General features: G+C 37.1%; 1 non-coding gene across 1 annotated transcript; it reads right to left on the bottom strand.

Moving 5' to 3' along the window:
- Positions 1 to 14,015: 14,015 nt before the first annotated feature.
- LOC124353267 lies at positions 14,016 to 14,122 on the bottom strand. The gene has a single exon (XR_006921585.1). It is a non-coding gene; the product is annotated as a U6 spliceosomal RNA (small nuclear RNA).
- Between the last annotated feature and the right edge of the window lie 2,399 nt (positions 14,123 to 16,521).

Genomic DNA, 16,521 nt, shown 5'->3' on the forward strand with positions numbered 1-16,521 from the left:
TGAGTTTCTCAACCTGGAATGCAGCCACATTGAGGACAGTAGTCTACATGACAATATTGTGGACCCCAAGAACGCTTCAAGTTCTTATTTTGGGTCAAAACCCAAATTTGATAAACCCAAATCGTCTCTTAAAAACGTGAGCTTGTTAGCGGCTTCCTCTCCACCCTCCTCGGCCTATAAACAAGGCCCATCATGTTTTTATTGCCATCAGAGCGGTCATAAAATTTATGGCTGTCCCAGCTTCGGCCAAAAGACACCTCAAGAACGGCACGGGATTATTAAACAGCACAACCGCTGTTCTTCTTGTTTGGGGACGCACAGATTAAGTGAATGTCAGTCTAAATTCACGTGTCGAACATGTCGTGGTCGTCATCATACCTTGCTACACTTCACTGATCGGCCAACACGGTCCAGTGTTAGTACGTCGGACCGCGTTCGTCCCGTTGTGGAGAACGGCCGTGACGGCGGCCGGCCTGCAACACCTACACCTGCTGTCCGCCCTCCGCCTGCGACCACAGCGCTTTTACCTCCTAGCCCGGCCGAACACACCACACTACACGCTCATGGCACACTGCATCAAGACCTCGCCCCTAGTACCACGGTTCTTCTGGGTACTTCTCTTGTCAAGCTCACCGCCTCTAACGGACAAGCTTATGTCTTTCGTGCGTTAATTGATTCAGGAAGCATGCTAAATTTTATTAGCGAGAAAGCCTCCCAACTGTTGGGTACACAGCGCCGTCCGGCCACTATTAATGTCGCCGGCCTTTCTCAAACCTCTGCTCACACACGCGGATTTTTAACTCTGGGCGTGGAAACTCTTGCTGGCCACCCAGTTGCCGCCCCGCACTCGTTCCACATATTGCCACAAATCACTGTAGACCTCCCACGAGTGCAAATATCTCAGGAGGTCATGAATAAGGTTAAAAATATTATACTGGCTGATCCAACCTTCCACCTCCCTGGTGGCATTGACGTGCTTATTGGTGGAGCGCTATTTCCACACATTCTTACTCACGAGACCTACTCTCTTGGTCTCAATTTACCTCACGCCCTGGGCACCTGTTTTGGTTTCGTGCTGATGGGGACGGCTCCCTGCACACCACTGGCGCAGTCTGTCTCTACTATGGCTGTCTCTCTTCTCTCGACTGCTGAGGTGGACCTCCACGCCTCTCTGCAGCGTTTCTGGACACAAGAGGAACTGCCTGCTCCCAGTAAAAGGTCTGCAGAGGAAACTCAATGCGATGAATATTTTTCTACCACGCACTCCAGGGACCGTGAGGGTCGATATATGGTCCGCCTCCCTTTCAAGGACACCAGTACTCATCTGGGAAGTTCCAAAGTTCATGCTGAAAGTAGACTCTATTCACTCGAGCGCAAGCTCCACGCTCCCACTAATGTGGAGTATTATAATTTATATTCTGATTTTATACATGAATATCTCTCTCTAGGCCATATGCAGGGCTGCCCTACTCCTGACTTAAGCACTCCCCACTACTTTCTGCCACACCACGGTGTTTTTAAAGCACAAAGTAGCACCACCAAACTACGCGTCGTTTTTGACGCCAGTGCCAAAACCAGTTCCGGACTCTCTCTCAACGACACTCTGTTGACTGGACCTAAACTGCAAAATAATATTTGTGACATTCTTCTGCGCTTCCGCCTTCAGAACGTAGTGTTCTCTTGTGACATCAGACAGATGTACCGCCAAATCAAGGTGCATCCTGACGATCAACATTTCCAACTGATCTTATGGCGTGATCACCCCACAGACTTGATGTCCACGTTCAAGCTCACGACAGTTACCTACGGCCTGAACTGTTCACCCTACTTGGCCATCAAAACGCTACATCAATTGGCAGAAGACGAAGGTCACCGCTACCCCCATGCTGCTGAGATTCTCAAACACCAGAGCTACGTCGACGACCTGATCTGCGGAGCTGAGACTGAAGAACTCGCCGCTGAACTTCAAGATCAACTCATCAAACTCCTTCGGCTCGGTGGCTTTGAGCTCCGGAAGTGGGTCTCGAACTCTCCGAGACTTCTGCAACACCTTCCTGAAGATCATCGGGAAATCCCAGTTTTTCTGCAAACCTCTCAGGAGCCTCATTTCTCTATTTTGGGCCTAAAATGGACCCCTCTGACTGACACTTTTACGTTTAATTTTAATTTTTCTTGTGAAAACCCCACTAAGCGTAAAGTGTTAAGTCTCATTTCTCAAGTCTATGACCCCTGTGGTATTTTGGCGCCTTGCATAATGCATATCATGCAATAAAAATATCATGCAACTCGTATGGATTTCTGGCATAGATTGGGATGATCCGCTCCCTCCAGAAATATACCAAAAATGGCACGCCTTTTTATTTGAACTTAAGCACGTTGCTACTATTACAATTCCTCGTGCTATCCCCTACTCTGCTGCTACTCACTGGGACTTGCACGGTTTCTCTGACGCCTCAGAACTAGGCTATGCTGCTGTAGTCTACATCCGCTCTACCTCCAATGACACGGTGCACGTAAGCCAAGTTATGGCTAAAACTCGCGTCGCTCCTCTCAAAAGAGTGACGCTGCCCCGACTGGAGCTATGCGCAGCTCATCTCCTGGCCCAACTTGTGAAATATTGTGTTACTCAATTAGCTCCCACCCGCAAGTTTGGTTCTATTGTTTGCTGGTGCGACTCTACTGTGACCCTCGCGTGGATCAAAACACCTTCTTATCGCCTCAAAACCTATGTGGCTAATCGTGTGGCGCAAACTCAAGAGCTTGTGGATGTGGAGTGCTGGCGCTACATACTCAGTGCTTCCAATCCTGCTGACTGCGCCTCCCGTGGGATCCTTCCCTCTCAATTGGTGGATCATCCCCTTTGGTGGCATGGACCCGACTGGTTGCGTCTCCCCTCCTCGGCCTGGCCAGGTACTGATTCCAGCCTGGACTCGGTCTCTCTGGAGGAGCTAGGGGAGCTGAAGCATTCAACTCCTGTCATTGCCTTGGCCACAGCACCGTTCATAAACTCATTATGTGTAACCTGGTAAACTATTGTTAAAATCAGTGTGTTCGGCGTCTTCACTGCCTAGTGTGAAGTGGTCCTTCTTAATCGAGCCTCTAAAATATTATTTCACGGTTCTCATAACCAAAATCCATTCTTTTCACTGTGTGATGGGCTGGGTGCGCTCGAGATCTCTGTTATCCTCTGTACAGACAGAGCGCCACAGCTAACTTAGCGTCATTCCTTGGCTTATTGTGTACGAGTACGTAGATAGTTCAGCTAGACACTCGTGCTGGCAGCGCTCAAAATCTCTTTTATCCTCTGTACAGACAGCAAGCCACAACTAACTTATTGTCATCCTAGGCTTATTGTGTACGAGTACGAAGATAGTTAAACTATACACTGTATGGTGGGCTGGCAGCGCTCAAGATCTCTGTTATCCTTTGTACAGATAGCTCGCCACAGATACTTTAGCGCTATTCCCGGGCTTATTGTGTACGAGCACGTAGATAGTTCAGCTATACACTGTGTGGTGGGCTGGCAGTGCTCGACATCTCAGTTATCCTTTGTACAGACAGCACGTAACAGCTTACTTGTCGTCATTCTTGGGCTTTTTTGTACGAGTACGTAGATAGTTCAGCTATACTTTGTGTGTTGGGCTGGCAGCGCTCGCGATCTCTGTTATCCTCTGTACAGATAGCTCGCCACAGATAACTTAGCGCTATTCCCGGGCTTATTGTGTACGAGTACGAAGATAGTTAAACTATACACTGTGTGGTGGGCTGGCAGCGCTCAAGATCTCTGTTACCCTCTGTACAGGCAGCACGCCACAAGTAACTTAGCGTCATTCCTGGTCTTATTGTGTACGAATACGAAGATAGTTAAACTATACACTGTATGGTGGGCTGGCAGCGCTCAAGATCTCTGTTATCCTCTGTACAGATAGCTCGCCACAGATAACTTAGCGCTATTCTCCGGCTTATTGTGTACGAGTACGTAGATAGTTCAGCTACACACTGTGTGATGGGCTGGGTGCGCTCGAGATCTCTGTTATCCTCTGTACAGACAGAGCGCCACAGCTAACTTAGCGTCATTCCTTGGCTTATTGTGTACGCGTACGTAGATAGTTCAGCTAGACACTCTGTGGTGGGCTGGCAGCGCTCAAGATCTCTGTTATCCTCTGTACAGATAGCTCGCCACAGATAACTTAGCGCTATTCTCCGGCTTATTGTGTACGAGTACGTAGATAGTTCAGCTACACACTGTGTGATGGGCTGGTTGCGCTCGAGATCTCTGTTATCCTCTGTACAGACAGAGCGCCACAGCTAACTTAGCGTCATTCCTTGGCTTATTGTGTACGCGTACGTAGATAGTTCAGCTAGACACTCTGTGGTGGGCTGGCAGCGCTCGAGATCTCTGTTATCCTCTGTACAGATAGCTCGCCACAGATAACTTAGCGCTATTCTCCGGCTTATTGTGTACGAGTACGTAGATAGTTCAGCTACACACTGTGTGATGGGCTGGGTGCGCTCGAGATCTCTGTTATCCTCTGTACAGACAGAGCGCCACAGCTAACTTAGCGTCATTCCTTGGCTTATTGTGTACGCGTACGTAGATAGTTCAGCTAGACACTCTGTGGTGGGCTGGCAGGGCTCTAGATCACTGTTATCCTCTGTACAGAGAGCACGCCACAACTAACTTAGCGTCATTTCTGGGCTTCTTGTGTACGAGTACGTAGATAGTTCAGCTATACACTTTGTGGTGGGCTGGCAGCGCTCGAGATTTCTGTTACCCTCTGTACAGACAGCACGCCACAGCTAACTTAGCGTCATTCCTTGACTTATTGTGTACGAGTACGTAGATAGTTCAGCTAGACACTCTGTGGTGGGCTGGCAGCGCTCTAGATCTCTGTTATCCTTTGTACAGGCAGCACGCCCCAGCTAACTTAGCGTAATTCCTGGGCTTCTTGTGTACGAGTACATAGATAGTTCAGCTACAAACATTTGTTTAAAAACGACGCACTCGTACTGCTACTAGATTGACGACTACTGTACGTCTGTGTGATTGCGTTGTTGTACTGTTTCGTGGCACTATTAGCTCAAAGATTGTATCTGTTTCCCATGGTGCAAGGACTGATGCAATACTTGGCTCATAAGTTGTGCGAAGTCGAATTGGAACCCAGAGTAGACAAAAATTTACAAAATGTCTAATTGGTTTTTCATTTAATTGTTTAAATTATTCATTATAAATACAGTATAATAAAGTCTTGCAATTGTTTATAATAAATATAAGAAAAAGTTGCTGTTACATTCATAACCGATATATAACCGAAGATAATCCATACACTTCATAGAGAAGTGTTTGAAGAAAACACAATGGGTTTAAAATATATAAAAAATGACCGTCACAAAATGTTATTGAAAAATTTTGTGTCTAGAATTATTTTCCCTGGAAATACGGAAACAGGTTTACTTAAACTTTCACGAAGATTGTACAACACATGTGTTGTATAGATGCAATGTGTTGTATTCGTAACGTGCAGTTTTATTCATATTATGGCATTTTCATATATAACGTACAATTGTAATCACTGTCTATTAGTATATCATTGGGTTCATCTGTCTCTTCCTATGAAAATTGGGGGGAACTAAACTGTCTACCACAGCACGTAACTGCCATTTCACATTAGAGACGAGGCATAATTTAATTGGGAAAGACATGACAAGTTGTACATAATAATGATTAGTGATTGCATGGAGTTGATCATTGTTCATTGGTCATCGTTAAGCACTTGTCAGACACCCAGCGTTTAAACGTTTGTTATAGCAATTAAATACTATTTAAGTAGTTTATATGGAAATGGAATAGTTTTTCTGGTATATAGGGTCTAGTTAGTTTTACTATATGGATTAGTTTTAAAGCCTTTCCCACTTATTCCCCTCTTAAAAATCACCTATCCAAGCAGGATTTTAACGCCGGCTATGTATTTAGTACTTTTCTAATTTACTTATTTCACCATAGTTGTGGAAAACCCATTTATAAATAACTATTTCACTCTTAATTATTAGTGAATTCTATATACATTTTATTGCATCTTATATAAAACAACTAGTCCAAATTTGTACTTTTTGGATCCGAAAATAAGCATGTAGGAACGACTGTACTCTCCATTGTACCCCCACACAACAACTGTATTAATGCATTTAACTAGTATTGGCATAGACTGCATATAGGAAAAATTGAACTAACAACATTTGCTGAACAACTTTGCTGCCAATGAATGATCCTAGACTATAAATTGTACTACATATGATTACTCTTGATTTTGACACACATGGATATGTATTCGATTAAAAATGATGAAAAATAAAACGAAGAGTCAAAAAATGGTCTGTAAGTTGATGGAGCCTTAATATACTGTATCTCCCGTGTCATAGCAGAGTTTGCTTGCTCAGAAATATTCTCATACGTAGGTCAAAGAAGTTTAGTTAAGTTGAATGGTATCATCTTCTGATATTTGTACTTCACTTCCGGCCTAATATATTTTCATAGCCATAGTTCGGTTTACTTGTTGCATGAATATAAAATACAAAAGTTATACATTTACTGAAAACTGAGAAGCTCAATTCGGTCAAGTAGAGCGTACTTCCTGTCTAAGCTAATCTGGTCCAAGGGCTACAGTAAAAACATCTAACTGTTACTTGTGATGCAATAGTATAACTTCGCAATACAAAAGCAATATTGCTCCACTGCAAGCCAGTACAAGATATAGCCTACGATAAAATATTACCTCTGTGTTATATCACAACCCATTCAATACACTTTTAACCTCTTACCTATCATTGCAAGTAATGTCTCACTACGCTTATACATTACGCGTTTCCCTACGCTGTGTTTCAATGCCTACGCCACAAGTAATGATGTAATGTGAAACTTGAGCAATGTTGTCATTGGTTTTAATAAACTATGTTCAGAACAATACCATTTTACCACATACCTTACCATTGACACATTTATAATACGCCAGATGTTTGATGAATATATAGAATTAGAATTTTAGCAGCTTAAAAATAAAGCGTATTGCGGGATTTATACTCAAAGAAATAAACCAACACTAAAGCAAGATTTAAAATTTAAGATAAAATAGGCATATTTATGATATTTTAAGTTGATACGAGGTGTGTATGAGTTACACAAATATAATTATGATAAACCGTTCCTTTTCTTCTGTGTGATGATCTATTTTGGATTAAGAACGCAAATTACGTCTATAAATAAACTGGTATTTTATTTACCATATATTACATTATATTAAAATAGTATTATGAAAAAGTGTGAATCGTTTATTATTCCTCCATAAATATTATTAAAACGCATTAGTTTGAAACCACATAGCTTATATTTGTCACAAAAATATTTAACTTTGAATTAAGAGGCAGCGCTGATGGTCTGAGACAAACCATAAACTGTACAGATTTATCGAGTCAACTATATAAAGGTAGGCCCTTTCCAGAAAGTAATTTTAAAATTAGACGGATCTTTAAACTTTATAGAAGAAATTGCATGACTATGGGACAAAGTGTAGTGACGTATCCCAAATAAATGTATAGAGAATATTATCTGATAGGTTCATACTGAAAGGTAACTCAATGGTGTCCTACGCTTAACAGGTAATTAATGTTTCCAAACCTTACATTAGCACAGTTAGATTTGTCTCTGAGACCTATTCAAAACATGATCAGTCGTTTTAGTGATTATAGGACATATAAAATACAAAACTATAGAAAAGTTATGAATCAACTTTATGTTTAGCAATACCAATGGTTGTACGCACGACATAATAGTAGGAATGTTTAATTCGTTTGTATAACAAGATATTACCGAGCGGTAGGTAATAATAATTTGTAAAGACATGTAAAGATATACATGACTGTTGCACATATTTAGGTGTACACAGTATCATAACGTCTTATACATTTATTTCCTTTTTTACACTTGTTTCGAGTGTTAGTCTTTATACACCCGAGTAATAAATAGTCAGTGAACAGGATTTTATCCCGCTGAATAAAACTTAGTAGTCCACAGGGTAATGTAGTAAAACAGACATGTAGAAAAGTCGTGGTGGAAAGAGTGCCCCGGGGAAACTAGGAAAGTTATACCTGCTCAGTCTCTCTCTTGTTTCTAATCTCATTGCTTAGATATTCAAATAATTATAACTATTTATAAATCTCTGATTTACTTAAAAGGTAATAAAGTTTTGTAAAATTACTATACATATTATATAGATAATTTGGAAAGTGGTATACATATCTTAGTACTATTATAAATACTAAAGTTCCTGTAAACTATTCAACCAATTGTACTAAAGTTTTACATGTTCTTTCTGACGGTTTCAGTTATGTATATAACATGAATATTATTACGGAAGTCTTTCCGTGCTCCGTTCCACTGGTCTTTAAAGTTGCGAAAAATCTATTCTTGGTCTCAGAAAATATTAATTGAAAGAGCACGTGAAATTTTATCAACTGTTTTATGTAAACATTGTTTGTTTATTATTATTTGTTATTTATTTTGTAAAAGGTGACATAGTTTTCGTGGTGTAAGGCATTCAAAACTGGTGAAAGAATTACCACCAGTTAGTTCTTGGACGTTTGGTATTTACGCGTGTTGAATTTGTCTCACTTATTTATTTTTCATGTTATGTACACGGATTAGTGAAACATTATAAATATAATTAATTGCAATTGTGATGATATACAATAACAAATTGTTTATAATCTCACAGTTGCCTGAATGTCTTCAGTCCACAAGGGGAATCGCCTTGTCGTCCTAATTAGTCGATAGTGCATCTAATTAATACCTTATCAGTAAGGTCCATACGTAAAGTGTACTTTCAGCAAGATAGAGTTTCCCGCATTACATTACAAGCAAGACCGTTAGTCATTCTGATATAGCAACAATGATTATTATAGTTGAAAACAATTTTCATAAATAGGTTACCTAATTAGGGCAATTTGTTCCTTAAAGAAAAAGGATATCAAGGAAAACAAATTCAGAAAAACTGTTGTTTGTAAAGATCACATTTGTAGTTATAATTCAATAATACACTATCAAGTAGTCTACAATATAGTTGAAAAATATATAATATCAGCAAAGTAAAAAATGTATTATACAACCCTATTATAACGTCAATAAACGTTAGTATAATTTTGTATCCTTCATGTGTAAAGGTTACCGACGATGCTTTAAACTTGACCTGCATGAAAGATTTTAAATCGTCACTGCAAATCTTGTTTATTGCTCTTAACGATTGCATTAAACGTATTATAATAGAGTATTTAAACATACTTATGAAAGTCTTAAATATTGTTATTAATTTTAAAATTTTTCAATATTTACGTTTTGATATTGACGATGGATGACTTGATAAAATATTGGTATTTTAACATTTGAAATAGCTATACGTTTGGAAATATAACGATACTTTGAGGATTTGTAATCCATCCTCTTCTTGACATGTCAAGAAACCTACCAATCCTTAAATCCAAGAAACCACAATGAATTAATTTTGAAAGTATGCTACTGTAGGTTGGACTAAAGCTCTAAAGCTCTAATTGGGAACCCTGACGTTAGCCTCTATATTTCGTTACGCGCACTATTGCGGTCACTATGATGAGACAGGTCTCTATGCACGGTGAAGTATTCCTAATAAGTTTACAAAATAAGTGGGATATAATCAAAATGTTTTAGTTGAAATAGTAATCGACGTAGTAGATGAAATATTTCTCCACTTACCTTCTTTTTAAAAGTTCGAAAAAACCGAAGTTATACTATTTGAAACTGTCGTAGGGTTCACCTGTGAAGTCTGAGGTCTAGAACTACTTGAAGAGATACAGAAGATCCAAACAGTAAGTACTTTTTACGATAAAAGATAAAGTACGCGTAAAGTACATTTTACGCGTGTATTCTTGATCCTTGACCGCAATTCATCCAACAGGGTGAAATAATAATGGTTCTAACCAATTAGTGATGGTCGAACGCATCATCAATACTAGGTCGGTGAAAGTTCATTCTAAATTGTTCTATAGTTTGGCTACCGATGAGATCGTAGACTGTCTGGGTTTACAACCGATGCATTCATACGTGGTGTTAAATTAACTGGTTGTTTTTGCTGCCTGCAATCTACGATTTAGAGCTTGCAAAAAATAATTAATAATAAAGCACTGATCGTTGATAACGAAAATACTTCACTACAGTAAATTAAGTCCTACTTCTTAAAAGAGAAGGCTTCACACAGACTATATCACTGTAACCTCATCTCTTGTAATGATGCTTATCGTTGTGACCAGTCCACCTATATGTGGAAACAGGAAGACGGAAAACAGAAATATTCTTCTTTAAATAATGGCTTTGCTCATTACTTTACACCACATTTCAATGTGTTAGATGTTAAAATAGACAGTTACCGACCTTCAATTAATAGTAAAATAGGCCTAAAAGTACAACTAGATTTCAGAGGTTAATCTTATGAGAGCTTCATATGGAATAGCTAGGGTTTTTTCGAATGACAAAATGGAAGGTGAATTGAGTAAGAAATACATCAAATACATACATAATAATTACACTCAAGAACAAAAATACAAGGCTGAAGGATTCTACCTTATATTTACTTTCCCAACCATCGCCATTGTGTTCTTTGTTTCCGTTAACGTGCCACAGAAAATGTGAATACGAATTTCCTAAACATTTCACCATTTGTGGTATGTGCAAGCTTTTGTGTTCTGTGCGCCTTTTTGTGTAGTTTTTTGTTGTTTCTTCATACTGACTGTTTTGGATATGCAGGTATATGCTTGGTATTTTTCGATGTACATATTTTTGTTTTTAGAAAACATAAAAGTGTTTATCATTTATACTATGTTTCGTTTATAAACATTTTTGTTTATTTGAAGTTTATTTTTGACGATGTAAGGATTGTGAAGTAAACAGAATTTTTCCGGACATTTGCAATCGTTTAGTTGTACAAAAAATCAGTAACACTACGTTTCGAGATCCGCAATCTGATCTTGTCTTCCGGTAAATAACTAATCTAACACAAAATTACAAACTGTGTTAACTGAAGAATAGATTAGATTGCAGAGCTTGAAACGTAGTGTTACTGATTTTTTGTATCACTAAACGATGGCAAATGTCGGGAAAAATCCTGCTTCCTTCATTTTTGTTTCAAAAATGTTTCAGAAATTTGAAGAAAAAGATACCCCGAAATCTCATTGTATGTTTTTGTAAAATAATGATGGCAAATTTACGAAATTCAATTATTTTAATCTTGACATGATTTATTTATAAATTTCGTCTTATAGTAAATATTTGAATGAATATTTGAAACTTAACATAGGTAGCAGCACACTTTCAATCAAACCTGTGCTGAAATATACATTACATTATTGAATAAATATGTTTATGTTACATAGGTTTAAAATATACATACTAGATGATACGTTAATAATATATTCATATCTTAAAAGTACAAATATTATTACTGAAAAAGTCATATAAAAAAGATCGTGACCAAGTAATACCAGTATAGGGTCGTGCACACACTTACAAAAAACGTTATGTTGTAACTGCAAGTTACAGGTTAAGATGCAGTCATTCAGATCTGCAATGCCTCCGTGTATTAATAAATAACGTGTTCTTAGGCAAATAATAGAATAACCTTCAAATTTTATTGTCTGCTGACGCATTGGAGTATTGTAGTGAATGTTGTAACAGCACAATATATGTTAAAATGCAGTCATTCAGATCTGCAATGCCTCCGTGTATTAATAAATAACGTGTTCTTAGGCAAATAATAGAATAACCTTCAAATTTTATTGTCTGCTGACGCATTGGAGTATTGTAGTGAATGTTGTAACAGCACAATACATGTTAAAATGCAGTCATTCAGATCTGCAATGCCTCCGTGTATTAATAAATAACGTGTTCTTAGGCAAATAATAGAATAACCTTCAAATTTTATTGTCTGCTGACTTGAATTGGAGTATTGTAGTGAAAGTTGTAACAGCACAATATATGTTAAAATGCAGTCATTCAGATCTGCAATGCCTCCGTGTATTAATAAATAACGTGTTCTTAGGCGATAATAGAATAACCTTCAAATTTTATTGTCTGCTGACTTGCATTGGAGTATTGTAGTGAATGTTGTAACAGCAATATGTGTTAAAATGCAGTCATTCAGATCTGCAATGCCTCCGTGTATTAATAAATAACGTGTTCTTAGGCGAATAATAGAATAACCGTATTGTAGTGAAATAATCAGATCTGCAATGCCTCCGTGTATTATAAATAACGTGTTCTTAGGCGAATAATAGAATAACCTTCAAATTTTATTGTCTGCTGACTTGCATTGGAGTATTGTAGTGAAAGTTGTAACAGCACAATATATGTTAAAATGCAGTCATTCAGATCTGCAATGCCTCCGTGTATTAATAAATAACGTGTTCTTAGGCGAATAATAGAATAACCTTTAAATTTTATTGTCTGCTGACTTGAATTGGAGTATTGTAGTGAAAGTTGTAACAGCACAATATATGTTAAAATTGCAGTCATTCAGATCTGCAATGCCTCCGTGTATTAATAAATAACGTGTTCTTAGGCGAATAATAGAATAACCTTTAAATTTTATTGTCTGCTGACTTGAATTGGAGTATTGTAGTGAAAGTTGTAACAGCACAATATATGTTAAAATGCAGTCATTCAGATCTGCAATGCCTCCGTGTATTAATAAATAACGTGTTCTTAGGCGAATAATAGAATAACCTTTAAATTTTATTGTCTGCTGACTTGAATTGGAGTATTGTAGTGAAAGTTGTAACAGCACAATATATGTTAAAATGCAGTCATTCAGATCTGCAATGCCTCCGTGTATTAATAAATAACGTGTTCTTAGGCGAATAATAGAATAACCTTTAAATTTTATTGTCTGCTGACTTGAATTGGAGTATTGTAGTGAAAGTTGTAACAGCACAATATATGTTAAAATGCAGTCATTCAGATCTGCAATGCCTCCGTGTATTAATAAATAACGTGTTCTTAGGCGATTAATAGAATAACCTTCACATTTTATTGTCTGCTGACTTGCATTGGAGTATTGTAATGAATGTTGTAACAGCAAAATATATGTTAAAATGCAGTCATTCAGATCTGAAATGCCTCCGTGTATTAATAAATAACGTGTTCTTAGGCGAATAATAGAATAACCTTCACATTTTATTGTCTGCTGGCTTGCATTGGAGTATTGTAGTGAATGTTCTAACTGCAAGTTACAGGATAAGATGGCAGTCATTCAGTTCTATAATGTGTCCATGTATTATTCAATAACGTTCCCTTGGGTGCTGTAGAATATCCTTCAAATTATATTGTCTGCTGACTTGCATTAGAGTATTTTAGTAAATATTGTAACTGTATGTTCTGGGACAAGATGGCAGTCATTCAGTTCTATAATATGTTCATGTGTTGTTCCATAACGTGCCCTTGGATGCTATAGAATACCCTTTAAATTGCATTTTCTTTTGACTTGCACTAGAGTATTTTAGTGAATATTGTAACTGCAAGTTACAGGATAAGATGGCAGTCATTCGGATCTATAATGTGTCCATGTATTATTCAATAACGTGCACTTGGGTTCTGTAGAATACCCTTCACAAGTAATATCCGTCTGCTGACTTGTATTACTTTTTTTAGAGAACGCTACGCTATAATATAATTATCTAATGGTGTCTGTCTGTGTCTTCATTCGTGTGTTACTCATTTACATAAAATCTACCGGACTGATTGTTCTGTAATCTAACAAGAACATTTTTAGCCTCTATGGTTGACTCCCAAGCCTTACTTTTATTTAAAAACTATCTCAGTACTAATTCCACTCGTTGCAGTAAAGCAAAAAGAAGTTATTATTTAATGCATGTGATACGTAATTTTATGTTTCTTTAATCGTTGTTTTATGATGGTGTACTGCCGAAGCAAGTACATATACTAAAATGTGGAACGCTTCAAGATTTTGCGTGTCATCCTTGCGCAGGGGCCATGCTAATATGCTCTGTATCATTCCAATTTCAGTATATGTACTTGCTTCGGCAGTACATATACTAAGCAGATTTGTATTGTATTTGTTGTACTAAGCAGTACAAACTAAAATAAAAGTTTTTCCAAAAGTAATTACTGGAATTAAAATTAAAATAAAAACTACTTGATGACTTTTAAATTCAAACTTGTAATATATTCGTCACTTCAAAAATGTACAAAGTACTTACAGCTTTTTATTCAATTTTCAAAATTCAAAAACTTTCACACTCTAATCTGATCTGGCAATTCTTCACTTTAATTTATCTTCAAAATTCTATTTTATTTTGTTATTAAATTTCTTTACTTTACTTTAGAAATAATTCTTCAGTGTTAGAGATTTAAAAAATTCTTCAGTGTTACAGATTTAAAAAATTCTTCAGTGTTAGAGATTTAAAACAATTCTTCAGTGTTACAGATTTAAAAAATTCTTCAGTGTTAGAGATTTAAAAATATTGCTGAAATCATCCGCAGGTTCGATGATGATTAGCGAAAAGATTAACTCTAAACACTTTCAACACTTTCAAACACTACTCGTTACAATCACTTCCGATTAACTGAGAAGGGAGGTACGGCACGTCTACCTCACCCCACCTCTCAATTTCGTTATCAAACACTGCCATCTGCGATGCGTGCCTCGCTGATAGCAGCCTCTTTTGTACAGTCCAGTCCTTATCATTCTTCTGGGCTTACTCCTTCCACCGGTAATCCAGTTACCCCAGAATTATGATTTAATACAATCGGTACAATGGCATAAAAATATTGTTAAATAATACAACTATTATTTTCAATTTGTTTATTGATAGTCTTGCAAGCATAGGGGAAACTTGACAGTAGCAACAGTTTTTTAAACCTTTTAGGCAACTGCCGTTGAGCACATGGTAGGGAAAAGGCAATCCACCGTTCTAGCGAATGTATACTTAATTTTAAATTTTAGCAAATATTAATATGCAGTGCTTGCTCGGTACTGTCAGATATCAAACGAAAAGTTGATATGTAACTTTTGCTATAAATTTAATAGCTGGTATAAGTCCATGTTGATTTTTTTGACAGAAGTATGCTTCTTAGACCGTAATGTTCTTTGTACATATTTAATTTCTTTTTGTGTCACATAAGGAAATATAAGCCATGTTACAAATAAAACTAAGACCCGAGTAATTTGCAATGGCCACCAATATACCTTAACATGTTTTCTTGATTGGCAAGAAGGCAAACTCAATATTTCCTTGGAAAATGTAAATCACTCGATCCAGAAGGGCTCATACATTTGCAAAGCCTACGACATTGTGCGAGGGTCCGGGTACCTGTTATTGCTAATCGAAAATCTGTTATTACATTTAGAAGTAAATACAATCAGTTTCACTTACAACTAATAAATCATTTACTAAAAAGTAGTAGAAGGAGAGTACATAACTTGAGTAAAATGAAAACTGCGCTAGAGATCTTAATTGGATAAACGGAAAAAGGTAAAAAAATGGAATAAACATTTGTTCCAATTTATGTACATCCCATTTAAACTAAATTATAATTTATATTTCCAAGGTGGATTAGTATTTTTATTTTTCGAGTTAACTACTTTTAGAAACAAACAGTTGCTTATCTTAACAGGTGAGAGGAAACCGTAATAGTGGTTTGCTTTAGACAATGAGATAAACTATAATACGTATGTAATTCTTGATATATGAATAAATATATTGTAATTTCAGGCCGAGCTTCTATACAATTTATATTTAATAGGAACTTACAACCAACTAGTAAATTATCTATGAATTTCCAACATGTTTTGCATTTCAGAATAGATGGAGGAGTAACAACCAAAAGTACAAACTACTATTTTATACATGCATTTCTCACAGATAAGATACTAGTATTGATTATTTTAGCGATAAAAATTTTTAATATAGATTAGTTATTATTTAAATTACTTAATATTTACACCAAAACTTGATATTCAACCAAAATAATCAACTAAACAAAGTACAACATCCAAACTACAAAATGTGCAATGTTTCTTGTCAAGACGAACAATCAGGTTTGGTTTACACAAAAATGAAATATAATATTGTTACAATCTTTTCTCAAGGGGATTTAAAGTTTTAGTGTCAAGTAAATTGAAACAGGTGCATACATTCGCATTAACATTTTGTTGTAACAAACGTTTTCACTGGGTAAGGGAAAGCCAAATTGTTACATACTTTGTTGTTATAAGTAGAATATGTAATGTTAAAAGGTTATTTTGAATGAGTGAAGGGTTATTCCGTCCAACGATGAAATCGCATGAGATATAAAGTTGTGTCTATCTTTGCGCACAATGACTCTGGTCGCGTCGAAGCGCGGAGTTCGTAACAAGGTCAGTCGTAGTCTCGATGCTTAGAGAAATCAAGAATACAGTACACGTCTGTATCAACTGCCCTACACAC

The sequence above is a fragment of the Homalodisca vitripennis genome, chromosome 1 (genome assembly GCF_021130785.1).
Source record: "Homalodisca vitripennis isolate AUS2020 chromosome 1, UT_GWSS_2.1, whole genome shotgun sequence".
Classification (NCBI taxonomy): domain Eukaryota; kingdom Metazoa; phylum Arthropoda; class Insecta; order Hemiptera; family Cicadellidae; genus Homalodisca; species Homalodisca vitripennis.